This window comes from Hyla sarda, chromosome 6 (assembly GCF_029499605.1).
Source record: "Hyla sarda isolate aHylSar1 chromosome 6, aHylSar1.hap1, whole genome shotgun sequence".
In the NCBI taxonomy this organism is placed as follows: Eukaryota; Metazoa; Chordata; class Amphibia; order Anura; family Hylidae; genus Hyla; species Hyla sarda.
This window is the reverse complement of record NC_079194.1, coordinates 128,875,786-128,899,078: the sequence shown is the minus strand read 5'-3', so window position 1 is coordinate 128,899,078 and position 23,293 is coordinate 128,875,786. Positions and strand designations below refer to the sequence as shown.

Sequence of the window (23,293 nt, the reverse complement as noted above, 5' to 3'; positions counted from 1 at the left end):
AGAAACACTTTAAAGCTTGGGGCCCCAACGTATTTTAATAGTGTTTGGAACATTTAAAAAAGTAGTTTTTTTTCCACATTTAGGCATCCAGGTTTGGTAGTACACATGATAACATAATCTCAACCTCTATTCCTATCTGCATCTTATTATATAGGGTAAAACTGATGCCTCCATATCTCTATGTGATATTTTGGTCTCATTCAAATAGCAATAGTCACAGACAAAAAACATATATGAACCATAGCAGAATACAGGCTGCCACAAAGCAGAAAATGTTATTGAGTTTTGGAAGAGATTAATGTAACAATGAAAGAATACAGGCTGCCATGAACATCATCTTACAATAATTCTGCTTTTTTTTTGTAGACAATAATGATCCTAATTTACTATTGTGAACCCAACTTGTGCAGTGCACAACATGCCAAAAAAAAAAAGTGGTGTGGATGCTTGGAAAAAGGGGCTTAGTCGTTCAAAAAAGGAATGTGTTCTCCCAACCAGACCTATTTACTATTAAATTAATACAAAATCCTGTGAATAAATGGCTGGAAATTCAACAAGGAAAATATGGCCAGAACTTTCCAGACCTGTGTGTCCTCATGGTAAATAGAGTGGAATCATGCAAGTCTGAAACAATATTCTAGACTATTAAAATCCCAGCACTCTTAGTAAATCGGGGCCAATGACACAGTGGGAAAATGCCACACAGTCGGGGACTACAAGGCAAAAAGCAGAATACAGGCTGCCATAAACAGCATATTTATTCATAATAAGGGCCCATTCACACTATGGGGGAGATTTCTCAAATCCTGTCTAGAGGACATTCCACCGCAGAAATTTCAGATCCCAGACTCTGCCAAAAGAATGTTCATTTTTTCTTTGGAATTTTCTGGGAAATGCATTACCTTCTATTGAGACAGCACATTTGCAGGTGGTCTTAGTGCCTACTTTAACCCCTTAAGGACCCAGCCCATTTTCACCTTAAGGACCTGGCCATTTTTTGCACATCTGACCACTGTCGCTTTAAGCATTAATAACTCTGGGATGCTTTCACTTTTCATTCTGATTCCGAGAGAGTTTTTTCGTGACATGTTCTACTTTATGTTAGTGATAACATTTTGTCGATACTTGCACAATTTCTTGGTGAAAAATTCCCAAATTTTATAAAAAATTGACATGCCAAATAAAATATATATTGACTCACATATACAATGGGGGAGATTTATCAAAATCTGTCCAGAGGAAAAGTTGCTAAGTTGCCCATAGTAACAAATCAGATCGCTTATTTCATTTTTCACAGGCCTCTTTAAAAATGAAAGAAGAGATCTGATTGGTTGCTATGGGCAACTCAGTAACTTTTTCTCTTGACAGGTTTTGATAAATCTCTCCCAATATGTCTATTTTATGTTTGCATCATAAAGTTGACATCAAAGTTGACATCAAAGTTGACATCAAAGTTCAGCAGCAATTTTCAGTTTTTCACAAAATTTTCTAAACCCGTCGAGAAAACGGGAAAAAACTTTGACAGCGGCGATCTAGAGGGTTAATAGGCAGCCGCATGTCAGCTGGGAGCCGGCCGGTATGACGTGGGCACAAGTCAGGAGCCTGCGTCATACCCCGTTGACGGCACATAGACGAGCATAGACGTCCATGGTCGTTAACGGGTTAAGTACCAGGGTGTCAGGACGTCTGTGTCCCTAAGTGGTTAAAGATAGAGGCATATTAGAGGATTTCTATATGAGCATCTATATGGTACCTTACATCTCTATATGACTGTAATCCTCTTCTAACACACACACATATATATATATATATATATATATATATATATATATATTCTGATTTTCTACGACTGACATAACTCCCATTACCTGCTGTGGCATCTTTTTTTACCATGGTTGTCAGGTATGATAAAGATTTTAATGAGCATTGTGTTAAAATGAGTGATATCTCTGGAAGACTCACTTTCAGATCAGTAACAGGTGAAATAAGTTAAATCTGAATTCTTTATTGGCTCATTTACTCTAATGTGGTAAATGTCTATCATCTTCAATACTATATATCTCCCTCCTGTAATATGGTCCAATTATTGTTATTTCATACACACTGCAGAACACTCCTCCTGCGCAATGAATACAATTTCTATATCATTATATATTTTTTTTTACCCAAATAAAGGGTCTTTTAGCAGATGTTTCTAATATTTCTAATGTGCCCTTCATGTTTTGCACAGGAAAGCCATGAGTGGAAGAAGCTTAAGAGTCATCGAGACTGTTGAATTTAAATGATTGCAAAATTGGTCACACCCAAAGGTAAGTATAGTACAATGGCAGTGCTTCTCCCATGAGTCTCTTGAGTATGCGAAATTGGCCTCATCACCCATCCCCATAGGCACTTCAACATTGGCAGACCAAGGAAAAAGGAAGGATCATAGTGCCCACTTCTCTGATTTATGTTGTGTTCTATTCACCAGCTAACAAATATTATACTTAGCAGTATGGCTGTTTGTGTGTACAGCACTGTGCCCAGTATTTGCCATGTATGCTTTGTGATGAAATCTCACCACTGCAATGTCCATATAATGTCATCAGTGACAGTGTCCCATTGCAGTGAAAAAGTAGCAAACAGTGCCCAAATAACACTGTCATACATTGACTCTACAGATGAGCGAATCGTAGCTGACGAACCAAAATTCGTCATGAATTTCATAAAAAATTAGATTTTCAAGGAATGTGCATATTGCCGCGATTCTATTGCGCAAATCTCTTCATTAAACTCCATTTACTGCGGTCCAGGCTCCAGGGCATCTAAAATGGTGGATCCACGTGTCAGTACATGGGGCAAGGAACACTGGGAAGGCAAGGCGGGAGGGAAGTAGACGGGATGACCCTGAATCACATTCACACATCAGCAGCCAGTCACCCCTGTAATGTCACAGCCAGGGGGTAAAGTCCTGGGGAAAAAGTGTGGGAACTCACCAGAGATTTCAACTCAAGGGCTGGTCCTGCAGGATTTTGCTCATGGGATTGGTGTTCCTGCTGTGGAAAAAGTGCAAGAACTCAGTTCCCATGCGTTCCTGCAGGACTTGGGCCCTGGTCAAAGCCCTATATATTCGGCAGCCATTTTCCGGCTCATTACACTGCAGAGAGATAAAATGGATGTGGGTGTGTGAGAGCTGTTTGTTGCCTTAGCTGCAGAAACGTTTTCACAGGAGGGAGAAATTATTTTTAAAGGCAAAAGTGTTTCTTTGTTCCACGACAACTGGTCTGCTGGTTATACTAGTCTGTAGACTGTATAATCCATACCCAGCAGTCCATTCCTAATAGTATTTGAGAGAGAGTCTTTTTGCAATTTTGGGTTTAGTACACAGTGACTGGGTGCTCCAGTATTGTTGTGTACTTCTGGTGCTGTGGGCAATTTTCTTTTATTTTTTAACGTAATGTAGAGCATTTTTCTGCCCTCATAAGTGCATACCACGTAGCTACATCTAAGTGGTGTACTATTTTGTACCTGTTAATCTGTCAAGGGCCTACATATGTGAAAGACCAGGCAAAAGTAATCACCGGCTGGTGTTTTACTGAAATAATTTTTGAAGTGTACAGTAGCGCATTTTTCTGCCCTCATAAGTGCATACCACATACCAACATCTAAGTGGTGTACTATTGTGTACCTGTTAATCTGTCAAGAGCCTAGATACTGAGAAAGTCCAAGCAAAAGTACTCACCAGCTGGTGTTTCTTACTCAGATACTTTTTTAAGTGTACTGTAGCACATTTTTCTGCCCTCATAAGTGCATACCACATAAGTACATCTATGTAGTGTACTATTTTGTACCTGTTGATCTGTCAAGGACCAAGATACTGTGAAAGACCAGGCAAAAGTACTCACCAGCTGGTGTTTCTTACTCAGATACTTTTTTAAGTGTACTGTAGCACATTTTTCTGCCCTCATAAGTGCATACCACATACGTACATCTAAGTAGTGTACTATTTTGTACCCGTTAATCTGTCAAGGGCCTAGATACTGTGAAAGTCCAGGCAAAAGAATGTATTAACTACTTGGACAGAGTAAACACTTTCAGAGTTTTTTCTGCGTATAGTTAGGCACATTACTGCCCTCATCCGTGCATACCGCATAGGTTCATCCAAGTATTGTACCATTTAGTACCTGTTAAGCTGTCAAGGTGCTCCATACCGTCAAAGTCCAAACAATAGTATCCACCGGCTGGTATTTTACAAAAATACAGAGTTTTTTCTGCGCATAGTTAGGCATATTACTGCCCTCATCAGTGCATACCGCATAGGTTCATCCAAGTATTGTACCATTTAGTACCTGTTAATCTGTCAAGGTGCTCCAAACCGTCAAAGTCCAAACAATAGTATCCACCGACTGGTGTTTTATAAAAATACAGAGTTTTTTCTGCGTATAGTTAGGCATATTACTGCCCTCATCAGTGCATACCGCATAGGTACATCCAAGTATTGTACAATTTAGTACCTGTTAAGCTGTCAAGGTGCTCCATACTGTCAAAGTCCAAACAATAGTATCCACCGGCTGGTGTTTTACAAAAATACAGAGTTTTTTCTGCGCATAGTTAGGCATATTACTGCCCTCATCAGTGTATACCGCATAGGTACATCCAAGTATTGTACCATTTAGTACCTGTTAAGCTGTCAAGGTGCTCCATACCGTCAAAATCCAAACAATAGTATCCACAGGCTGGTGTTTTACAAAAATACAGAGTTTTTTCTGCGTATAGTTAGGCATATTACTGCCCTCATCAGTGCATACCGCATACATACATACAAGTATTGTACAATTTAGTACCTGTTAATCTGTCAAGGTGCTCCATACCGTCAAAGTCCAAACAATAGTATCCACCGGCTGGTGTTTTAAAAAAATACAGAGTTTTTTCTGCGCATAGTTAGGCACATTACTGCCCTCATCAGTGCATACCGCATAGGTTCATCCAAGTATTGTACCATTTAGTACCTGTTAAGCTGTCAAGGTGCTCTATACCGTCAAAGTCCAAACAATAGTATCCACCGGCAAATGTTTTACAAAAATACAGATTTTTTCTGCTAATAGTTAGGCATATTACTGCCCTCATCAGTGCATACCGCATAGGTACATCCATGTATTGTACCACCTAGTACCTGTTAATCTGTCAAGGGCCTACATACTGTCAAAGGACAGCCGTAAATAATCACCCTCTGCTGTTCTAGACAAATACTGTTTAAAGAGTAGTGTAGCGTATTGTAATACCCTCATAAACACACTAAGTATGTCAGGCAGAGAAGTGCCAGGACGTGCACAGAGGAGTTGCAGAGGCCTAAATACTTCAGGCAGAGTTGGCAGCAGACTTGGGGCGAGTGGCAGCAGGAGTCGCAGCGAGAGGCCTGAGCTCCTGTTATCAGCCAGCGGTCGTGTCTCCACCAGCAACCCATCTGCCGTCGTAGATTGGTTAACACGCTCATCCACATCATCACAAGTGACATCTGACACCCCCAGACAACAGTCGCTGGGTTCCTCAGACACAACCCTCAGTTGGCATGGCCAGGGAGCAGTCCGTGTCCTCCCATTGCCTTTGTCCTATGCTGTTCCCTCTCCTAAAGAAGTATCTTATGCTGTGGGTTCAGCTCCACTATTTACTGAAGACGATCTAAGAGAGGACAGTCAGCAGCTACTGGACAGCCAAGAAGGGAAGGAGACATGCGCCGCTTGCTCCGCTAGGCAGCCAAGTAGTGATGCGGAGAGTGACGTGGGAGGCGGTGTTGCAAGTGTTCAGGGTCCTGAAGCAGACACTGTTGGGGAACCTGAGGAGGACATAAGTGACGTGCACACAACTGTTGATGATGATGAAGCCGATCGCAATTGGGAGCCGGGTGCAGAAGGGGCTTCATCATCATCAGGAGAAGAGAGTTGCAGATTGCCCTTGAGGCAGCAAGGCGGTAGCACGGTTTGCAGTCAGCGTGGTGGCAGGAGAGGAAATTCAGGAGCCAAACGTGCCTGGGGGAGACCACCTGCTTCGCGGCGGTCTACCTTTCCGGGAGGTAGTGGAACAGGGGTTCCTGGAGACAGCGCCAGTAGCAGTCAATTAGTACGGACTGCGGGTGGGAAAATCAGCTACTCGGCAGTGTGGAAGTTTTTTCATAAGGCATCCGGAGGAAGTTCACGTAGCCACATGCAAGATCTGTCGGCAGAAGGTGAAGCGTGGTCAGGGTCCCAATGTCGGCACCACGGCCCTGCGTCAACACATGCTTCACCACCATAAAGCTGCCTGGGAGAATCGTGGCTCCGATGTAGTGGTCCAGCCTGCTGCATCACCCAGTGGCCATCCGCTCCCTCCTTCATCAGGCCAAGGCTCCACCACCTCAGCCGAAGGGAGCTGTGTGTCAAACCCTCCTTCTGTTGCTCCTGCTTCTCCCGCTTTTAGACAGCCATTCCGCCAACAATCCATCGACGAAGCCATGTCCAAGAGACAACAATATGCGCCCACTCATCCAACGGCGCAGAAGTTGAATGTGCTCCTGTCCAAGTTGCTGGTGCTGCAGTCCTTCCCTTTTCAAGTGGTGGACTCTGCACCTTTTAGAGAATTGATGGCTTGTGGTGAGCCAAGGTGGAGAGTCCCAAGCCATCATTTCTTTGCGAAGAAGGCAGTACCAGCCCTGCATAAGTTTGTGTAAGAGAAGGTGGGCCAGTCCCTGAGCCTGTAGATGTGTTCAAAAGAGCACGGCAGCGCCGACGTGTGGAGCTTTAACTCCGGGCAGGGACAATACTTGTCTTTTACGGCTCACTGGGTAAATGTGGTTCCTGCACAGCCACAACAGCAACTTGGACAGGTCACACCGCTTCCTCCTCCACGCTCTCGTCCTTGGCCTCCACTGCACATCCAAATCTCGGTGGCCCTTCATCGTACCATGTGTGTAGGGCACAGCGCTGTCAAGCTGTTCTTCACATGGTTTGCCTTGGCGAATGGAGTCACACAGGGGAGGAACTGCTAAAGTTCATTCGTAAAGAAATCCAAGTATGGCTTACTCCACAAAATCTGGAAATGGGATCCATGGTGACCAACAATGGGAAGAACATTGTGTCCGCGCTGCGACAAGGAAGTGTGAAACATGCGCCCTGCATGGCACACATGTTCAATCTGGTTGTCAAGTACTTCCTCAAGTCTTCACCCCATTTTCAAAACATCCTGAAAATGGCAAGGAAACTGTGCATGCACTTCAGCCACTCGTACACCGCCAAGCACACCTTCCTTGAGCTGCAGCGTCAGAACGGTATCCCACAACATAGGCTTATTTGTGACGTTGCCACACGTTGGAATTCCACCCTCCATATGTTGGACAGACTATACGAACAAAGAAAAGCCATCACCGATTTATTGATGATCCAAGCAGATAGGAGTACTCGCCTGTGTAACTTCAATGTGAACCAGTGGCAGCTCATACGTGACATCTGCCGTTTGCTGAGGCCCTTTGAGGAAGCCACATTATTTGTGAGTCGCCTGGATTACGCCATGAACGACGTAATTCCACTCCTACATTTCTTACAACAAATTATTGAAACCATGGCTGGTCACGGCAATGGAGACATTGTGCCTACATCTCAAGGTTACATGAGCCCTGCGGGGGCTGAACTGGAGGAGGAGGATGATGAGGGGCAGAGCGGAGCACAGTTTAGGTTGGATGAGATGGCCTGTGTTTCTAGTCTTCGGACAGGAGAGGAAGAGCAGGAGCAGCCAGAGGAGCTCGAGGGTTATGAGGAAGTTGAGACAGAGGACCCAGACACACCGTGGCAGTATGCAGTGGAGATGGAGGCAGGTAGTCCCTCTGATTCACTGGCGCAAATGGCACGATGCATGCTCAGTTGCTTGCGTAGTGACCCCCGAATTGTCAAAATTCGTCAGCGGGATGACTTCTGGATCTCCACCTTATTAGACCCTCGCTGCCATCCCAAAATGGGGGCCATTTTTACACCCACTGAGAGGGAGGACAAACTGACCTACCACAGAGAGATTCTACGTAGTCAGTTGGCTGATGCCTATCGGCCACATGGTCCATCCACTCGCAGGTCTGACTCGGGGGGCCCTCTGCGCTCACCTTCCACTGCCATGGCTGCTGGGGAGGGGAGGGGTGGGAGGAGCAGTACCAGCTCAATCAGCAGCAGCCTGAGTCTACAGTCGCTGATGAGTATCTTTCTTCACCCGCATAGTGAAGCAACTCATCAGCAGCAGGTAGACATGGAGCAGGACCTGAACCAGCACGTGGTGGCATACCTTGACATGACCATGCCAACAACCATTGAAGATCCGCTGGACTTCTGGGCAGCCAAACTTGATTTATGGCCACAACTAGCAGAGTTTGCCCTGGAAAAGCTGTCCTGCACGGCCAATAGTGTGCCATCAGAGCGGTGTTTAGTGTGTCCGGGGCCATAGTCACCCCAAGGCGAACTTGTCTGTCCACCAAAAATGTCGAGAGACTGACGTTTGTCAAGATGAATCAGGGATGGATCAGCCAGGATTTCCAGCCACCAATCCCAGATGCCTCAGAGTAGATTGACCATGCTGTTACACCAACATTTCCCAATTATGGTTGGTAATGAAACCCTCTTGGGTAATCAATTAGGGTTATGAAACCCTCTTTGGTACTGCAATTGCCTGCTCCTGGCTCATCCTGTGTCTTTCAGGAACTACTTGCCTCACTGATGCTTCTGGCCTTGGGCTTTTCATTTTTGGATGTTTAGCAGTAGCTAAATATATGCTTAATGCAAATTTCAACATTCATCTTTAAATGTAAGGGGTTGGTTATGAAACCCTCTTGGGTACTGCGATTGCCTGCTCCTGGCTCATCCTGTGTCTTTCAGGGACTACTTGCCTCACTGATGCTTCTGGCCTTGGGCCTTTCATTTTTGGATGTTTAGCAGTAGCTAAATATATGCTTAATGCAAATGTCAACATTGATCTTTAAATGTAAAGGGTTATGAAACCCTCTTGTGTACTGCGAATGCCTGCTCCATACTCATTCTGTGTCTTTCAGGAACTACTTGCCTCCCTGCCCTCAGGCCTTGGGCCTTCAATTTTTGGATGTTTAGCAGTAGCTAAATACATGCTTAATGCAAATTTCAACATTGATCTTTAAATGTAAGGGGATGGTTATGAAACCCTCTTGGGTACTGCTCCTGACTGCTCCTGACTCATTCTGTGTCTTTCGGGAACTACTTGCCTCCCTGATGCCTCAGGTCTTGGGCCTTCAATTTTTGGAAGTTTAGCAGTAGCTAATACATGCTTATTGCAAATTTCAACAATGATCTTTAAATTCTCGGCGCTCTGCTAGGGCCTTCTCCTACCCCGCCGGGGCCGATCCGAGGACCTCACTAAACCATCCAATCGGTAGTAGAGACATGCGGTGTATACAAAGGGCAGGGACTTAATGAACCCTAGCTTATGACCGGCGCTTAGTTGTGATTCTTCTTTCCTGGCAAATAATTGCAATCCCTGATCCCTATCGCGAACTGGGTTCAGCGGGTTACCAGCACCTGTCGGTGAAAGATAGACACACGCTGGTCCATTCAGTGTAGCGCGTGTGCAGACCTGGACATCTGAGGGCATAACACACCTGCTATTGCTCGATCTCGCGAGTGATCGTGCAATGTAAGGGGTTATTAAAGCCTCTTGGGTACTGCTGATGCCTACTCCTGACTGCTCCTGTGTCTTTCAGGAACTACTTTACTTCATGATGCTTCTGTGCTTGGGCCTTTAATTTTAGGATTTTTGAAATACATACATACATGCTTAATTTAAATTTCAACATTTATGGTGCAATGTATGGGGTTATTAAACACTCTTGGGTAGTGTTTTTTTCAAATTTTCTGATAATTATCACAGTAATAAACTTGAATTTTCCACAATAATAACCATTACACCATTGAACGATTGTTGCGTGTGATTTTTTTAAGTAAAATTTTCAAAAAAAATACGCAGAGGGATGAACTCTGCTTCTTTATTTCATTAAAAATTATTTTAATGAAGAATGTATTTTGGTGGTCCACCGTCCTGCATTATAGAGTCTTCTGGACTCTTGGATATGCGCTTGTTCTTAAACAAAGTTACAAAAAACAAAAATGGCCTGTCAGGGCTCTGGAGACGTTGCGCCTACAGCTTATGGCCACATGAGCCCTGTGGGTGCTTGTGAGATTAGGTCCTTTGTACCCACATGGCGGGGTCAGGGACACAAATTTTTATTTAAATTTCAAATAAAAAAAATCACACATTTCAATGGTCTCCTCATGCTGCAGCCAACTCCAGTCTGCGTCATTCTGGTAATATATAGAGAGCACTCGCTGTCCTAAATTTTCGTTAAAATTTTTCGTCAGAAATGTTTGTCTTTTTTATTAGGGATTGTGAAGCTTTGGTGCATACTCATGCATCAGCCAACTCCAGCCTGTGTCATTCAGGCAATATATGGTTTACTGATGGTGCTGCTGGGCTTGGGTCTGGGAATTTCAAATTTTCTCATAGGTAGCACTATCCATAAGTCATCTTCATAAATTTCTACAATTGTTGTGTTTTTTGGAGGGATTGTGAAGCCCTAGTGTGTACTCATGCATCAGCCAACTCCAGGCTGTGTCATTCAGGCAACATATAGGTAGCACCCGCTGTCCTAAATATTCTTAAAATTATTTTAAAAATGGTTGTTTTTTCTTTGGGATTCTGAAGCCTTGGTGTGTACTCAATGCTGCTTCCTTCCCACTCAGCCCGTTGGTCCTGCGACAGTGTGCTACTCCGCCTCCACATCCTCCACTGTGTCTTAAGCCTCCACCGCCCGGACAAGTCTCAGTGGCCCTTCAGCATACCATGTGTGCAGGTCATGGCGGTGTCACGCTGTTCTTCACATGGTTTGCCTTGGCGAGAAGTCTTGGAAACAATGGCCAGTCAGGGCAATGGAGACGTTTTGCCTAAATCTCACGGCCACATGAGCCCTGTGGGGGCTTGTTGGATTTGGTCCTTCGTATCAACACGCTGGGGTCCGGGACAAGCAAAGGTTGTTTTAAATTTCAAATAAAAAAAAAGGATGGTGCTGCTGGGCCTGGGTCTGGGAATTTCACATTTTCTAATGGGTAGCACCCGCTATCCAAAATCTTTTTAAAACATTTCTAAAATTGTGGTGTTTTTTGGGGGGATTGTGAAGCCCTGGTGTGTACTCGTGCATCAGCCAACTCCAGGCTGTGTCATTCAGGCGATATATGGGTTACTGATGCCGCTGTGGGGCCTGGGTCTGGGAATTTCAAATTTTCTCATAGGTAGCACCCGCTATCCAAAATCTTCGGTTTAAATTTCTTAATTCATCTTTTAATCTTAGGGATTGTGAAGGCCTAGTGCCTACTCATGCTGCTGGCAACTCCGGGCTGTGCCATTCATCCACTATATGGTCTCCTCATGCTGCCAACACCTCCATGCTGTGTCATTCAGCCACTATATGGTGTCCTCATGCTGCCAACACCTGCACGCTGTGCCATTCAGCCACTATATGGTCTCCTCATGCTGCCAACACCTCCCCGCTGTGTCATTCAGCCACTATATGGTGTCCTCATGCTTCAGCCTCATCCAAGCTGTGTCATTCAGCCACTATATGGTGTCCTCATGCTGCCAACACCTCCACGCTGTGCCATTCAGCCACTAAATGGTCTCCTCATGCTGCCAACACCTCCACGCTGTCATTCAGTCACTATATGGTCTCCTGACACTGATGCCACCACCAGGGTCTGTCATTGTGCTGCTGTGTGGCAGTGATTCTAAAAGCGAGGCCGGTAATCTGCATGTTATTCTGAATAACAGTATTATTTCACTAACCCAGCACACTCTATATGCATTTTAGAACACAGCATAGTGTTCTATACCCCTATAGAGGCTGTATGTAGGCTAGAAATAGCCTTTGTTAATATAGATTCGACGCAAAAAAATTCGGATCGAAACAAACTTTTTCGGAAAATTCAGCGAAACGGCCGAATCAAATTTTTGAAAAGTTCGCTCATCTCTAGTGCCAATACTCAAAGGTGTTTTGCAGGTTGTACAGTGAAGAAATATGTGATGTGATGCTAACTCCAGCTGAAAGCCAAAAAAGAGATGGCCTGCTTTTTTTCTCCACTTCTCACTAGTTGATTCTTCTTCTTGAAGCAGGAAACAGTATACTTGATGTTGAAGTTGGGCACAGTCTTGGGTAAAAATCTCCAAAATTCTGCACAGTGCCACCCTAACCCAAATTTGTCTCAGAGTAGAGGATTCTAGCAACTGGAACTAGACCTAGTTATTTAGACTAGACTACTACCATGCACTAGACCTAGTATTGAAGACAAGTTATGCTTTCAGCAGACTTGGTGTTTGTGCCTAAACTTCTTTTCAGGCTTATCAGGTTAAATTCTGACTGAAAGGTCTACCAAACAAGAACAGAGGTAGGAGACTTCCTCACCATACTCTGGCTAGAGCCAGATTCAGCAAGCCACTAGTGTTGAGCAGCATAGGCCATATTTGAATTTGCGATATTTCGCGAATATATGGACGGATATTCGGCATATATTCGCAACATTTGCATATTCGTAATATTCGCGTCATATTTTCGCATATGCGAAACTTCGCATATGCAAGTTTTCCCATATGGGAAAATTCGTATGCCAGTCTCACACAGTAGTATTAGAGCCTTCTTTAGACCACACAAGCTGGAAGCAGAGAGGGATGATCACTGTGATGTGTACTGTGAAAAAAAACTAATATTAAAAAAGCAGTATTCGGAATTACGAATATTTAGTGCTATATTCGCGAATATGCGATATTCGCGAATAAAATTCGCATTGCGAATATTCGCGAGCAACACTACAAGTCACCAATCAGATATTGATGGTCTATCTTAAGTAGTGTTGCTCGCGAATATTCGCAATTCGAATATTATTCGCGAATATCGCATATTCGCGAATTCGCGAATTTCGCGAATATAGCGCTATATTTTCGTAATTACGAATATTCGTTTTTTATTTATTTTTTTCTTCACAGTACACATCACAGTGATCACCCCTCTTTGCTTCCAGCTTGTGTGGTGTAAAGAAGGCTGTAATACTACTGTGTGAGACTGGCGTGCAAAAATTCGCACATGCGAAAATTCGCTATACGAAAATTAGCATATGTTAATTTTCGCATATGCGAATTTACACATATGTTAATTTTAGCATACGCGTATTTTCGCATACGCGAAAATAAAGCGAGGGTATAACGAATATGCGAATATTCGCGAATATATGACGAATATTCGTCCATATATTCGCGAATATTCGCGAATTCGAATATGGCCTATGCCGCTCAACACTAATCTTAAGGATAGGCCCTCGGTATGTGGAATTGGAAAACCCATTTAAGGTGCATATTAACTAGTGATGAGCGGCCATATTCAAATTTTGCGATATTTTGTGAATATATAAATAAATATTTGACCTATGTTTGCGAAATTCACATATTCGCTATGTCCATACTAACTCACACAGTAAATAATATTGGAGACTTCTTTGGACCACAACCTGGAAGCAGGGAGGGATGATCACTTTTTTGTTTACACAGTACACATCATTGTTGTAATGTGTACTGTGAAGAAAAAAAACAAATTTTCCTCATTACCAATATATAGCGCTATATTCTAAATATTCACAAAATTGTGAAGTGTTGATATTCGCAGTAAAAATTCGCAATTCACGCTCAACACTAATAAAAATGTGGTGCAAGGTATGGTTTTTGGTGCAAATTTAGATAAAATCCAAAGACTATATAGTGCTCAAATACCACCATTCTGTTTACATTATACTGTCATGCATTAGCTAAATAACACCATTATTTGTCAAAAACATAAGTAATACCAATTGAACTACAAGGAGCAAGGAGTAAGCATGAAGGGTTTATAGTTCCCATGTATGCAGAATCAGGACCATTGTCCGATGAGGCTAATATATTGTAGTTTATGGCCATAGTCTTAATTGCAAGCCTATCAACAATTATAACTGACATGTATGAATGATATAGGGACCACTTTCATTTTTATTGGTTCGCCTACAATTGTGAAAATATTCAAAACCTTCAGCACTCAATGTGAAGCTGGGCAAATCTTCAGTTCGCATCTGATTTATAGCACATTCCCTGAAATGGAGGTAATGGGAAAATAAAAGTTGTGTTTGCTCAGGCTTTGTGTGTGAGCGCAGAAACAGCAGGGGGCCGGTAATTACCAGGGCTGGAACATTTATACTGTAATGTGCTGTGTACATAATCAGCATCATAACAAATTAGAACAAGCACAAGATCATCGTCTGTGTACTCTCTGCACAGGAGCACAGGGACTCGTAAATCCTCCTATAGATATACTTCCGTGGCCTGGGAGGGGGATGGACATGCCAAACTATACAGAGAGAGAGTGCAGACTGAGGATGTGGTTACTGGAAGAAAGGGAGTTAGAAAATATTTGTATTTCTGAGTAAGCAAGGCTCATTAATGGAGGTGACATGATAATTAACAGACGCGTTTCAAGTCCACTGACCAGCATTGATTGTGATCTATAGGGAACACAGTAATAATCAACCTCTATGTGGGAATGTGACATTTACAATTCACTATTCACAAAAGGATGATGTTTGTCATTGCTGTACATCTGAAGTGGAAACTACACGGATGCATTCTACAGGTCACTTACCAGATTAAAACCAAGTAGCATACATAGTACACCCAGTAATATATGAAAAATTACTTGCTACCCTATTCATATAAATACCAGTATTATAGTAATGATATTCTTGTACATAAGAACAGTATTATATTAGTTATATTCCTGTACATAATGGACAGTATTATATTAGTAATATTCTTGTTCATGGGAGCAGCTTATAGTAGTTATATTCTTGTAGATAGGGGACAGTATTATAGCAGCAATATTCTTGTACATAGTGGGCAGTATTATAATAGTTATAATCTTGTAGATAGGGGACAGTATTATAGCAGTTATCTTCCTGTACATAGAGAGCAGTATTATAGCAGTTGTATACCTGTACATAAGGTACAGTATTATATTAGTAATATTCTTGTTCATAGGAACAGTATTATAGCAGTTATATTCTTGCACTTTGGTGGCCGTATTATAGCAGTTATATTCTTGTACATAGGGGGCAGTATTATAGTAGTTATAATCCTGTACATAAAGGACAGTATTATTGTCATGACCAATTGGGGGGACAGGGAGAGCTGTCCCTAGAAACATTCTCCCTGCCTACTTGCCTATCCGCCCTAAACTGCGGATCGACAACCACTGTGCCGGTCCCTACCTTCACTAAAGTGCAGTGGGAGTACCGTATATACTCGAGTATAAGCCGACCCGAGTATAAGCCGAGACCCCTAATTTCAACCCAAAATCCCAGGAAAAGTTATTGACTCGAGTATAAGCCTAGGGTGGGAAATACCTCATCCCCCCCTGTCATCATCCAGACCCGTCATTAACATCCTCATCATCATCCCCTTGTCATCATCCCACACATCCCCCCCTTCATCATCCCCTTATCATCCCACACATCCCCCCTTCATCATCCCCTTATCATCCCACACATCCCCCCTTCATCATCCCCTTGTCATCATCCCACACATCCCCCCCTTCATCATCCCCTTATCATCCCGCACATCCCCCCTTCATCATCCCCTTATCATCCCGCACATCCCCCCTTCATCATCCCCTTATCATCCCACACATCCCCCCTTCATCATCCCCTTATCATCCCGCACATCCCCCCTTCATCATCCCCTTATCATCCCACACCCCCCCCTTCATCATCCCCACCCCCCTTCATCATCCCCACACCCCCCCTTCATCATCCTCTTCTCATCAATCGCCCTCAGTGGTCTTCAACCTGCGGACCTCCAGAGGTTTCAAAACTACAACTCCCAGCAAGCCCGGGCAGCCATCGGCTGTCCGGGCTTGCTGGGAGTTGTAGTTTTGAAACCTCCGGAGGTCCGCAGGTTGAAGACCACTGCGGCCTTCAACATCATCCAGCCCCCCTCTCACCCCCTTTAGTTCTGAGTACTCACCTCCGCTCGGCGCTGGTCCGGTCCTGCAGGGCTGTCCGGAGAGGAGGTGGTCCGGTGAGGAGGTGGTCCGGGCTGCTATCTTCACCGGGGGCGCCTCTTCTCCGCGCTTCCGGCCCGGAATAGAGGCGTTGCCTTGACAATGACGCAGAAGTATGTTGGCAATGAACGCACCTCTGCGTCGTTGTCAAGGCAACGTGACTATTCTGAGGCCGGGCCCGAAGCGCTTAGAAGAGGCCTCCCCGGTGAAGATAGCAGCCCGGAACCAGTATCCCACCGGACCACCTCCTCACCGGACAGTCCTGCAGGACCGGACCAGCGCCGAGCGGAGGTGAGTACTCAGAACTAAAGGGGGTGAGAGGGGGCTGGATAATGTTGAAGGCCGCAGTGGTCTTCAACCTACGGACCTCCGGAGGTTTCAAAACTACAACTCCCAGCAAGCCCGGACAGCCGATGGCTGCCCGGGCTTGCTGGGAGTTGTAGTTTTGAAACCTCTGGAGGTCCGCAGGTTGAAGACCACTGCGGGTGGGGGAGTTCACTCGAGTATAAGCCGAGGGGGGTGTTTTCAGCACGAAAAATCGTGCTGAAAAACTCGGCTTATACTCGAGTATATACGGTAAAAACAAATAATAATATACATAGTCTGTCACAGGCCAGAGACAGAACGGGAAAACTACCAAACAACCAGATACAGCAGACAGAATATAAACTCACAAACAGGGCAGGATGCAGTGTACTAACAAACAGTTCATGAACCGGAATCCAGATAAACTGAAGATATGATTAAATGAACAAGACTAGGAATGGAACAAGTATACAGCAGAATCCAGGAGATGCAGGGGATGAACGGAAGAACTGAATGCAAAACACCAAATTGATCAGGAACATAGAACACTGTTCACACTGGACTCAGATAACTAACATAAACAGATTAAGTTCAGAGGACACAGATCAGTGAATAAGAACAGAGGACACTATAAATCAGTGGTAAAGAACAGAGGAAACACTAGATCAGTGATCATGTACTCTATGATCAGTGCATGTACTATAAACTCTAAAGATCAGCAAGCAACTCTGGACACATACAAAGAACATACTAGACACCCCACTCCACAAAAGGAGTAGACAGCATAATAACTCCAGAAAGACTTCTAGCCAGCTGGCACACTCTACCGTGTTAACAGAATATTGGCCTAGAAGGAAACAGAAATATAAAACACGGAACACAAGACTGAGAAACAGATGAGTCTGAACAGACTCCACAAAATCAAACTCCACAACGAGGAGGGACACAGGTCAAGATTCTCACAGTGTGAACGCAGACAAAGAAACAAGGTTAAAGCAGAATGGACATACAATATCCTAAAAACCAACAAATGTAACACAGACTAAAATCTATAATAAACAGCACTATTAACTATGGTTAAATATTACAATATAAATACAAGGCGCACGATTAAGCAGACAAAGTCAGAATTGCACAAATCACCAGCACAGAGTGTAGCAGAGCTCGGGTTTAAATGGCCCCACCTGAGTTCTCATTGGCTAAGAGCTTTAACTATTCCCTAGCCAGGGAGGATTAAAAAAAACTGCTCAGACAAAAACTAATGTCTGAACAGACCCCAAGACATAAAACACAAAAACAAATAAACGGACATTACAATTATATTAGTAATATTCTTGTTCATAGGAGCAGTATTATAGTAGTTGTAATCTTGTACAGAGGGTACAATATTATAGCAGTTATTTTCTTATACTTAGGTGGCAGTGTTATAGTAGTTATTCGTAAGAAAACTTGGAAGTGCATTCACCAGTACTTGTGAAGTAAAAGGAAAAATTTTTATTTAGTCCATTTAAAAATCTTGTGCAGGTCAGATAGACTGCATGGTGCAAAATGGTCATCACAAGAACAGCTCCCCTTTTTGTGTCTATGCGACCTGCACAAGATTTTAAATCATATCTGTCCTCCTTATCTATGAGGGTGCATAAACTGACAGAAAACTAAAAATTCCTGGCAATTCATTGACATAGAAGCAATGTTCAAATTTTATTACAAGGATATATATGGTGTAACAGAGGAACAGAAAAATAATGCACTTACTATGACAATGAAAGATGAATGAAAAATGCACACTGTCATATGTCAATGCATATAATATATTACAATACATATAATACATTACATTACTCTACAAGGCAATACAAAAATGTGCACTACCAACGATTTTATCCCTGTCTGTACAAGAGAAGGTGCCCATAGCAAAGATCAAAACTGGAACTTATAGTGTCAGATTTTGTCTCCCAGGACAGAAAGGTCTGGTTTTTATTTACCTTTGTTTCCATGACACAGTGGACAGTCCCCATCCATTCATTTGGTGACAATGCAGATAACTGGAAAGAGAAGTTATGTAGAGTTTTTTATTTTAACAGTAGATTAAGGAATGGGATCTACTAGGACTGGGCCAACCAGATGTTAGGACTTTTCACTCCAAGGGCCCCATGGCAGCCGCATGAGCTGCCCTCATAACACGTATGCCCTTGGGCAGTATAATATTAGTTATATTTTTGTATGTAGTGGGCAGTATTATGTAAGTTGCATTCTTGCACATATGGTGTTGTATTATGGTAGTTCTATTTTTGTCTATAAGGGACAGTATTGCGGTAACTAGATTCCCATATAACATATCATTTGTGCTTGTTTCTCAGATATGGTGAATTGACATTTACAATAATGAATGTTTAACCCTTCCACTGACAGCTAACTATACACAAGCTATATTAATGCAATATTCTTTCCATATGACTGAATTTAGCTCTTGTGGGTTTTCATTCTTCCTTGAACTGGCATTTCTCTTTCATTCTCCTGTCATATCTCTATTTATTACAAAGTCACATTTTATACATATAAATGATCCAGAGTCTTGTTGACATTTACTGAGCAAAAAGAGAACTTTTAGAGAAATGTAATGAGGTTGAATACAGAACAATCTGTACAATGAACGTTGTCATCCTGAAATTTGAATAGTGATAAAATGCTAAATAAAGACTTAGCCTATATGGAGATCGTGTGTGCGAGTTCAGCACAATAAGACAAAACAGTAGAGATATAAATGTCCTCTTGCATAATGCAGCTTGCAGCATAGAAATGTTATAGAAGAACTCTAAGAAGACAATGGGAAATACAGTGAATGAAATATGGGGAGAGTCTAAAGCCAGTATTGGAACTTTAGCTAAACATAACCCAAGTATCACAGTATGAATCAGAACTCTCATAACAAAGCAAGTTACAGCATTCCTAAACATAGGCATACATACTGTGCACTGAAACAGTGCCTACATAACAGTGACCATCACAGTATGGATATGTTCACACTACAGAGTGTGAACGGAATCTCCGCTCACTGAATTCAGTGAGCGGAGGTTCAGACTGGCAGCCGGCGACGTCGGAAGGACCGTGCGGCACTGCGCCGTCACCATTGAGGGCTATGCAGTGCTCGCGGACTTCCACGCAAAGAATGAACATGTTCTTTCTTTGCGCAGAACAATTTCAGCGGTGGAATTGTCCATTGCTGAAATTCCGCAGTGTGAACGGGTCTCGCAGAGACCCATTCACACTAATGTTAAGTTCACATTGTGGAATTCCGCTCGCGAAATTCCGCTGCCGTAGTGTGAACATACCCTATGTCTGTAGCAGTCTAGTATTTATTGTGTCTCTACAAAGCAACATTGTGTCTCTACAAAGCAACGTTCCTACATTATGTTTAAGAATGGTGTGAGGCGTGGGGTCATTCTATTAGGGTGCGTTCACACTGAGTAATTCAAGAGGAATTTACTCGAGTAATTCCTCTTGAATTCTCCGCTTCAAATTAATTCCCATCTCCTCTTCCCATTGACTTTAATGTTATTTCTGCTGTCCTGTTCACACTGCGGAAATTCTGCTCTCGGAATTTCGATGCTGAATGTCGTTCCGCTTGAAGAAAGAACATGTTCATTCTTCAAGCGGAATCCGCTAATAGAAATCGATGGAAGTCAATGGTAAAAAAAATTCCGCCCGACATCGTTTTTGCACGGAATTTGCGCAGAAATGGCTGAAAAACCCTCCACTTCTTTCTCCCCTATTTCCGCGCACAATTCTGTGCAAATTCTATGCAAATTCCATGTGAATTTCGAGCGGAAATAAAATTATTTTTTCCGCCCGTAAATTTTTCTGGATTTGCTCAGTGTGAACGCACCCTATGTGAGAGATTGGGCTTGGGAAGCAATCCTTATGACCAATAGGAGCAGTTTCTGGGACATAATGAGAGTGTTTGTGAAAGATTTAGCATGAGGAGCATTATATGTGACAAAGGGAAGCAGTTTGTATGAGAAAAAGGCTTTAGGAAGCAGTCTGTTTGAGGGGAGGCGGCAAGGAGTCTAATTATACTGAGATTGGTCCGGGATCTGATTATTTTAGTCATTTAGCAGTTGGTCTGAGTTTATTTTGCAGTTAATTCTGGGGCCCACTATTTTGTTACGCTCCTGCTTTCATGTGCATAATATCCTCGGTCATTGTTATATCTAAAGTATAGTATTTAGGCAACTGAGATACACTATAGGTACAGCAACGGTAGGCAATGGAGCAGCAGCAAACATACCGTTGGAGGCAGAAAAAGGACCATAATATTATAGCAAGGGGGGAGTTGTGTTGCTATAGAGTGTATACATGGCTGCAAAGATAAGGAACCAAAGATGGCAGTCATAACTGGGCAGACATATATCATGTCATATTTGTCTGAGCTTGAGATAAAAAGGGTATAGAACATCTACAGTCAGAGAAGATACCCCCTGTTAGTCATTGAATGTAAGTAATTTGTGGCTGAATTTAACCAATTTAGAATTTATATCAGTCTAGCACGGCCATATAACACATGCAGCATTATTTCACACATTTCTACTGAATTAAAAATAGATCACTATGGAACTTAAGTTACTTGGATCTGCTGGGTATTAGTGATGAAGTGCAACATGGACCTTTTGACAATTTTGATTGAAACAGACCTTAGATGCATGTTTTTTAATTCGCAGCTTAGGATGAATTCTCATGGTTGGGTGAACAAGTAATTAAGTTCTATGTAATGTATATTATACATAAAATACCGTAACAAGAAAAGAAAAGCATATCTAGTGAACTTTTAGTAAAGGATGCCCTGCTTACCTCTAATGGGTTCTCAATCTATTTTTGCTATGTTGACTTACAGCATTCAGGATGACCAACAGCACTACTGTGTGGCATATGTGCGTAAGAAGATGTCAGTTGCATATATATATATATATATATATATATATATATATATATATATACATATATACTTTTTTTCCTATCTCCCCCCTGCTACCACCAAAAAAACTGTTAAAAAAAGACAATCAATGAACCATATGCATCCCATAATGATGCTTATAAAAAAAAAAAAAAATGTTCTACATAAAAAAATAAAAAACACATTTATCCACATTGATGGAAACATGAAAAATCGATGATTCTTGAAAAGTGGCACAAAAAAAATTAATGTTTTTCTACAAAACATAAAAGTGGTAAAATATGTGTAGCACTTGGGTACAATAACAATGCAGCTACTACTGTGGTGTCATGGTGTGAAAAACTCTTGTCTATTTGCCTTGTCAGGTGGATTTCACTTTATTGTATCTGCTCGGGCCCACAGCTCCAAGCCAAAGGTTATGTAATTTATTCTGAATGCATTTATCATTGTTTAATGTACTTATATTTTCTGTCATGTCAAGAGTTAACTGTATCTTTGCAGCAGATTGTATAGGGAATCAAATGTGCAGACAGGGAGGAGTTAGTAAGTAGTGTTAGTCTGGAGAGGAGAGTTAGTGGAGGTCCAGTAAAGACCTCTACTATGTGACCTGTTCCTCACCACATGAGGACAGGCCCAGAACCCATTTTGCAGCAATTCCTGTACCTGAGCGATATCACTCTTCACTAGGACCCCACCAACCAGGTTGTCAGTCCTGTCAATGTCTAAGGTTTGGGAGAACAGGTGTCTCACAGGCCCTATAGCCAAGTGCAGGGGCGTAGCTTGTAGCTTATGAGCCAAAGCAAAATGCAAAATCTGCAACAGGGCCCCATATACATATTAAAATAGTTGTCTTTTGTGGGGAAGATGTGTTTTGGGGCCCCCTTAGGCACCAGGGTCCTGATGTGACTACTACCTCTATAAGTACACCCGTGGCCAAGTGGTTTCCCTGACCTTGCATTGGAGGTATTCCTTATCTGCCGCTTGACACCGACAAGTGCTTTACCTTGGAGCGTTAACACTCCTGGCATCACAAACATTCATATAGTCGCATCACCCTACACCACAATACCAGCATACTGATACTGAGTTAAAACTACTGTACACAGACCAACATAAACAGCTCTAAACAGCTCTAAACCAATTCTGCCGACTGTATAAGTGATTACAGTGGAAATTACATCCAGTGACCCACAAGTGGCATCTTCTTGGAGTCTTCTTTCTTTTTCTTCTCTATCTGGCTAAGACCGCCATAAAGACTTCTTCCAATCATTATTTGTCTTTGCAGAATCTGCCAAACATCTTAGGTTCAGCACATGACCAACACATTTCCACCTTTCCCCTACTCTGTGTCCCAAATAATACCTCCCTTGGTGCCCTCCCTGAATAATATAAGTGAATAGGTAAGTGGGTTGGAGGAGGGTAGGGTGTTTGGGTTGGAGCTGGTAGGTAGGTTCCTAGAGACTGGTAATTCCATCCCATTAGTAAGGTAATTCACCCAATTAGGTAGAAAATCCCCCTCATTAAGTAGAAGTTCCCTGGGGATAGGTAGGTAGCTAGGTAATTCCCCCCATTTAGTAGATGTCCTCCAATAGGCAGGTAAAGAATCCCCTCTTCCATACTAATTATGTAGATTACCACAGTAGGTAGATAAGTAATTCCCCAAATCAAGTAGGTACCCCCTGTAGGGTAGGCAAGTAGAGATACACGCAGTAGGTAGATAGCTAGGTAATTGCCCAACATCAACATTGCCCAACATCAATAATTGCCCAACAGCACACAAGTCACAACCATCTTCCCTCCACTCACACGTTGAGATAGGGCCTTTTTCTTCCCCAGCATTGGGTTTTGTTACTGTGAGGAACACAGGACCTTCTCCTGCTGCCTGGGTGCAATGAATTGAC

At 42.8% G+C, this 23,293-nt stretch overlaps 1 long non-coding RNA gene across 2 annotated transcripts in view; it reads left to right on the top strand.

Moving 5' to 3' along the window:
- Window positions 1–23,293, top strand: part of LOC130276102 (uncharacterized) — a 75,536-nt gene that overhangs the window by 9,498 nt on the left and 42,745 nt on the right. For both annotated transcript variants that reach the window (XR_008845022.1, XR_008845023.1), the window contains exon 2: window positions 2,231–2,309. This is a non-coding gene — a long non-coding RNA (uncharacterized LOC130276102). The remainder of the gene's footprint in view (window positions 1–2,230; window positions 2,310–23,293) is intronic.